We start from the raw sequence: 7449 nt of genomic DNA on the forward strand, positions 1-7449 counted from the left end.
TAAACCATACCCCACAGGGAGTCAAAAAATTGTAATAAGTATCTAATACATATTCCATCATATTTGCATAATATTTCTTAATTTCATTTTAATAAAGTCATTATCAATAAGGAAGAATAATTGTATTACATCTCCCAATAGGCCCATAGAATACTATCATAATAATAATGATAAATATCATTTAATGGACAGTATGTGCCAGGATACTATACTAAATGTAGCTGTCATGATCAGGTAAGTTCTGCTGTAGTAACAAACAAATCCTGGAATATCAGGTACTTACTACTATAAAAACTTATTTCTCATTTAGGAAAAATTCAATGCAGCTGAAATATGCCTCCATTTCCTGATGGCTGCCTTCCATGGTTTCTAGGATTGCCAAGGCAGGGCAAGAGAGAGATGCAACAGAGGAAGAAACACACTAACTCATAACTGCCGCAGACTAGAAATGACACATCAGTTCCTCTTGCAGTCCCGCAGTCGCACACAGACTCTGAATTAGGCTTGTGAATGTGGTCATCCTGTCTGCCCAGAAAGTGAAAATAGTCATTTGAACAATTAGAACTGTGTTCACTAAATGGATAAACTATGTTATCCATTTAAATCCATTCATAGTCCTATGAACCTACTCTCAGGACTACTAATTACAAGCAATCTCACACTTTTATTCCAAAATCAGGACCACTTTCTCCACCTGTCACCAGCTGAACAATCATGGGATTATGGGCAAGGTTTTAAAATGTAATGCATTCCCAGAAACAGATTAGCTCACTGGCCACCATTATGTGACCCAAGGACATTTAACCCCACTCCAGTATTTGCTATCAGACAAGGACTTCAGGAAACCCCTTTCCTTGGTGGAGGGCCACCACACCCAGAATTAGAAAGGTTTGGTGTTCACAGGTTCATTAGCCCTAACCATCCAGTGGAAATTGGAATAAATGGAAAGGTCCTAGCAGTCAGTATTACAATAATAATTTTAAACTGTAACATGAGGAATTTGTAAAGATGAAGATTTGGAAAGGGAAATGAGAAGACAGGAACAAGCAAAGAGACAAGAATGAGCAGTGATAGCAAGAAAAAAAAAAGTTAAGAGACTCATTGAATTGAAAAAGGGCACAGCCTCTCACAATCTCTAAAAGTACAGAAGTTTGAAGACTTTTCACTCTCATTTTTCTTTCTCTCTTCCTGTCTTTTATCTTGCTTTGTTTTTGTTTTGTTTGTTTTTTTTCTCTTCTCTGGCATTGGTCTTATTCACAATTATACAGAAGTATCTGAAAAATTCTCTTGCTTTTAAAAAGCTTAAAAGGATAAATTCAGCCATCCAACTTAGGGAACTTGCCAGATTAATCTTTGTTAGGAGGGTAAAAAAATAATGGTAAATAAAAGAAACAAGTTTAAAAATTCAAGTCTCTCCCTAATTCTTGCTTTCTCCCTCATTCCTCCACCCTGACCTCCTTTCTTTCAGACACTCTCCTTTTGTCACCTCCATTAAAGGAGCTGAAGGAATATCAGTCAATGACCTTCCCTCAGTGTGAGGGACAAAACTACAAAATCAGGCCTTTAATCTGAACCTCAGAAGAATGCAGGGTTTAGACAGGCATGTGCCAAGCTGCTGCACCCTGCGTCCTGACACACCTACATATCCCGCTATTTTTAGTAACAACATCAAAAGTAATTTCAGCAGTTGATAAAACCAAATGACTTCTTACAACATTACCATTAGAGTATTTTATGTACCATAAAAGAGGCACTAATTACCACAGGAAGTCAGGACAGCTTTATATTTTTCTCTCTAAATGACACAAAACATTGTAAGCACTATAGTTAGTATTTTGTCATGAGTTCTTTTTAGATTTAAATATAGACCATTCCCAAGCTCATTTTTCAAAGCTTATGTTTGAAAAATCATGAATGACATATTTACACTATAAGTATTTCTTAAAAATAGATGTAGGGAGTTTATTTTGGTCCCCAAACAAAAATGTTCACTTATGCTAAACAAGCACCAGAGAGAGTTTCATATCCAAGCCTCCAATTTTCTACTTGATTCCTTGTCAGCAACAATGAAGTTTTCCAGCAAATGGAAAGGATTTAAACATGGCAAATTCCAATGGTAAGGCTACAAAAATTGTCTTCGTAGTGCAGGCACTAAACCTAGATAGTAGAGGAGAGAGTTTTATTTTATTGGATTATTACAAATTCATAGCCTTGAGATCGCGGTACTTCTGGGATAGAATAAGATCAAGTTTAAATGTCTTAAAGTGTCCTTTTCTATACTGTAGTTTACAAATTCTATAATGTCCTTCGCACAGAATACTTTTAAGGAGAGATCAAAAAGTAAACAAATGAGCACCACATGCATTACATAAAAATTAACATTGGCTGCAAAGTATGTTAAATCATGGGCTGAATACAATTATACTTTGAATACAGTGTGTTGTTTCTTCCAGTTTATTCCTATTCTAGGCAATTTCAAATCCATTTTTTTATTTCAAAGCCAAGCTACAATTTGCCAAGTTATTATATTTTTATCACACAGCAATGTTACCAGTGGGTATTCAATGTGTACTAGTACAACAATAACAATTATTGTATGTTGCATCTGTGTAGAAGTTGAACAAATGTAACACAATTGCAAGTGAAAATATATTCTCATATATTTCTAATATAAAGAAATATAACTCTGAGCTTAGAGTCACTAGGTACTCAATATCATATAATTAGTAATGACTGACACAGAGACTTGACACAATTTTCTCACTCAAAGTCCAGGAATAAGAGAAAAAATTTATAAAGTAAAGCAAAAGAGCCTTGGTATTAAAGTTTTAACCATTAGTTATAATAAATAGTAATGTAAGATATAGTTTTATAAATATAATTTATGCTACACAACTATAGTAGTCTTGAAAAGAAATGAAGGAGTACAGGAAATTCTTACATGTTTGTCTCATTAGAAAGAATCTACATGTTGTGATTTCAAAATTTTTATCTCAGATCCTTTCCTTTAGTATTCCTTAAGGAAGTAAGATAGTGAAAAATAAGGAATATCATGCATTCATTCAATGCCAACTATGTGCCAGGCACTGTGCTCTTTGATTGGAACTCAAATGTGAAATGCATTCTCCTTACCTTTAAGGAGAGTGTTTTGGGAATAAGCAGAAAAATATATATACAATTCCAATTCAACATGATTATTATGAAATCTGTATGTAAGAAACGTACAAGAGCCTAAATACTTCTGTCTTAAAGCTTCTACTTGTCCTATCTCATAACAGCTTATTTACAATGTATTGCTTTTGAAGATGTCAAGATTACAACAAAGGATATAACTTTCCTATGAATTATTTGTCATTTTGCAAACCAGGCATGAGTTTTAAACAAGGGGAAAAGCCAAAAAGAAAGTGACTGTATACTATTCTGTGAAATTATATTGCCAATCTCTTCTATGTGGCCTGGAATTAAATAAAAATAGAAGAATTAGCAAAGATTATACATTAAGTTTTGTTGGTCATGCACTCTACAAAACTACCTGGCAAAATGGGTATGTAAAGATAAGATCCAGCTTATAGTCCATATGTAGAACTACACACCTTGGCATCGGGCCTTGTCCATAGGTTTTTGTCTAATTCAGGTAAAGTTTATTTATGGACTAATGACAGCCCTGAGTTTTAGGGCCTCTGTTGCTGGGCATGCCATCAGAAGTCTGCCCCTGTTAAAGATCCCCAGAGCTCGTTTCGGCACCACATATACTAAAATTGAGACAATACACAGAGAATAGCATGGCCCCTGTGCAAAGATGACATGCAAATTTGTGAGGCATTCCATATTTTTCCATCTCATGTCCATGGATCGGAAAAACTAATACTGTTAAAATGGCCATACTACCCAAAACCATCTACAGATTCAATGCAATCCCCATCAAAATACCAAAGGTATTGTTCACAGAAATAGAAGAAACAATTCTAAACTTTGTGTGCAACTAAAAAAGACCCTGAATAGCCAAAACAATCCTGAGAAAGAATAACAAAGAAAGAGCCATCACACTTCCTGATTTCAAACTGTACTACAAAGCTATAGTAATAAAAAACAGTACGGTACTGGCACACAAATAGACACATAGAGCAATGAAACAGAATAGACAGCCCAGAATTAAATCATGGCATACATGGTCAACGAATATTTGACAAGGAAGCAAAGAAAGGATAGAGGAGAAAGGATAGTCTTTTCAACAAATGCTTCTGGAAAAACTAAAAAAAATATACAAACTATGAAATTGGACCCCTATCTCACACTACTCACAAAATCTAACTTTATATGGATCAAAGACTTTAACATAAGAACTGATACCATAGAAGAAAGTGTAGGGAAGAAAATGTAGGGAAGAAGCCTATCGATCTTGGTCTTGGCAATGATTTTTTTAGACGTGATGCCAAAAGCACAAAAAACAAAAGCAAAAATCAACAAATGGCACTACATCAAGCTCAAAAGCTTCTGCACAGAAAAAGAAACTAATTAGCAAAATGAAAAGACAGTCTATAGAATAGGAAAAAAATTTTGCAAACCAAATATTGGATAAGGAGTTAATATCCAAAATATAAAGAACTCATACAACTTAATAACAAACACACAATCCAATTCAAAATGGGCAGAAGAACTAAATAGACATTTTTCCAAAGAGGACATCAAAATGGCCAAGAAGAACATGAAAAGATGCTCAACATCACTAATCATCTGGAAAATGCAAATCAAAACCACAATGAGCTATCACCTCACACCTGTAGAATGGCTATCATCAAGACGACAAGAGACAACAGGTGCTAGCAAGGATGTGGTGAAACAGGAACCCTCGTACACTGGTGGTAGGAATGTAAATTGGTTCAACCACTATAAACAATATGGAGGTTCCTCAAAAATTAAAAGTCATCTACCACAGGATCAAGCAATTTTGGCTGTATACTGAAAGGAAATAAAAACACAATTGTGACAAGATATATGCACTCCCATGTTTACTGAAGCAGTTCTCACAATATGATGACCAAAAAACTGGAAACAACCCAAATGCCCATCAACAGATGAATGAATGAATAAGATGTGATACATATACACAATGGAATATTATTCAGCCATGAGGATATCCTGCCATTTTAGACAAGATGGATAGGCCTTGAGCACATTATGCTAAGTGAGGTTAAGTCAGAGAATGACAAGTACTGTATGATATCACTTATATGTGGAATCTAAAAACAATTTAACCTTTAAAAAACAGTAAAATGGTAGCTACTAGGGGATGGGGTGGGTAGGGAGGATAAGATTGATAATTCAAGGGTACAAACTTGATACGGGGAGTAAATAAGCAACAGAAATCTAATGCACAGTATAATTAATATAGACAATAATATTGCACTATAATTATATAATTTGATAAATATTGCTACATTAGCAATCACATTACAGTGTATAAAAGTATCAAAGTAACATACTGTACACCTTAAATTTACATGTCAAGTTTATTCAACTAAAAAAACAGACACATGTAATAATGGAACAGAATTGACGGCCCAGAAATAAACACCACATTGTATATGGCCAATTAACGTCTGACAAAAGCGCCAAGAATATACAATGGAGAAAAGATAGTCTCTTCAATAAATGGTATTGGGAAAACTGGTCTCTTATCTTACACCATACAGAAAAATCATCTCAAAATGGATTAAAGACTTTACATGTCAATGTCTACTTAGACAATATCACACCATTTCAGGCAAACTATAAGAATCTTGAATAGTGTAATTCTATTTATACCCCCAGACTTTATATTATTGTTGTAATATAGTTCACATGTAAATACATCATAAACCCCAAAATACAGTGTTATAATTTTTATTTAATTTTTAAAAAAAAGATCCCCCAAATTAGGCCAAGCATTCTAAAGAATTCATCCACACTCAGTTCATGAGGGTCACAACCCCAGTAATTGAGTTCAGAATTTCCTTGGATGATTTATCTGTCCATTTCACACCCTCTCTTTGAGAGGGTGTGAAATGGCCCAGATCCTACTGGTCTATAATGGAAATCACCATGCTTAACAAATATAACACAGGACATTTAAATGTTAATTACTAAAAAAAAAAAGTTCCATATGTCAAAGTAACCCCAATTATTTCCCCTTAAGTCTTACTTTAACCTTGGGGAATTTCATACATTGTTAAATATTATCTCCCAAACAGTGAATCCTAGAATCCCCTTCCCCATAATTTTATACTCTATCCCAACTTTTTCCCAAAATACTTTCGCCTGATTCCCTTGGTAATGATTAGACATATTGGGAGGCTTTAAAAATTAAGTGCAGATAATAGAATTGTTAAACAAACAGTGGCTTGTTTTAAAACTGTCCTTCTGCCCAGAGTATAAAGCCCCCATGTTCTATCATGGGCAGCCTTAAGAAAGTCAAATACTGGATTCAAAGACAGGCAGGAGCAATATATTTTTTTCAATCTGTCTCCTAGAGTAATGGAAATAAAAACGAAAATAAACAAATGGGACCTAATTAAACTCAAAACCTTTTGCACAGCAAAGGAAACCATAAACAAAGTGAAAAGACAACCCACAGAATGGGAGAAAATATTTGCAAACGATGCAACTGGCAAGGGATTAGTCTCCAAAATTTATAAACAGCTCATGCAGCTCAATATCAAAAAAACAACCCAATCCAAAAAAGGGCAGAAGACCTAAATAGACACTTCTCCAAAGAAGACATACAGATGGCCAAGGGACACATGAAAAGATACTCAACATCGCTAATAGAGAAATGTAAATCAAAACTAAAATGACATTATCACCTCACACCAGACAGAATGGCCATCATAAAAGTCTATAAGCAATAAATGCTGGAGAGGGTGTGGAGAGAAAGGAACCATCCTACACTGTTGATGGGGATGTAAACTGGTACAACCACTATGGAGAACAGTATGGAGATTCCTTAAAACTAAAAATAGAACTACCATATGATCCATCAATCTCACTCCTGGGCACATATCTGGAGAAAACCATAATTTGAAAAGATACATGCACTGCAGTGTTCATTGCAGCACTATTTACAATAGCCAAGATATGGAAGCAACCTAAATGTCCATCGACAGAGAAATGGATAAAGATGTGGAATATGAGCCATTGAAAAGAATGAAAAAATACCATTTGCAGCAACATGAATGGATATGGAGATTCTCATACTAAGTGAAGTAAGTCAGATAGAGAAAGACAAATATCATATGATATCGCTTATACGTGGAATCTAAAATAATTGATACAAATGAACTTATTTACAAAACAGAAACAGATTCACAGACTTAGAAAACAAACTTATGGTTACCAAAGGGGAAAGGCAGGGGTGAGGGATAAATTGGGAGTTTGGGATTGACATATACAACACTACTATATTTAAAATAG

At 34.6% G+C, this 7449-nt stretch overlaps 1 non-coding gene across 1 annotated transcript; it reads left to right on the forward strand.

Moving 5' to 3' along the window:
• The first annotated feature begins 3728 nt into the window (after window positions 1-3728).
• On the forward strand, window positions 3729-3834 carry LOC114893471. The gene has a single exon (XR_003792898.1). It is a non-coding gene; the product is annotated as a U6 spliceosomal RNA (small nuclear RNA).
• The last annotated feature ends 3615 nt before the right edge of the window (window positions 3835-7449 follow it).

The sequence above is a fragment of the Monodon monoceros genome, unplaced genomic scaffold (genome assembly GCF_005190385.1).
Source record: "Monodon monoceros isolate NGI ecotype Baffin Bay Population unplaced genomic scaffold, NGI_Narwhal_1 Super_Scaffold_12, whole genome shotgun sequence".
NCBI lineage: Eukaryota > Metazoa > Chordata > Mammalia > Artiodactyla > Monodontidae > Monodon > Monodon monoceros.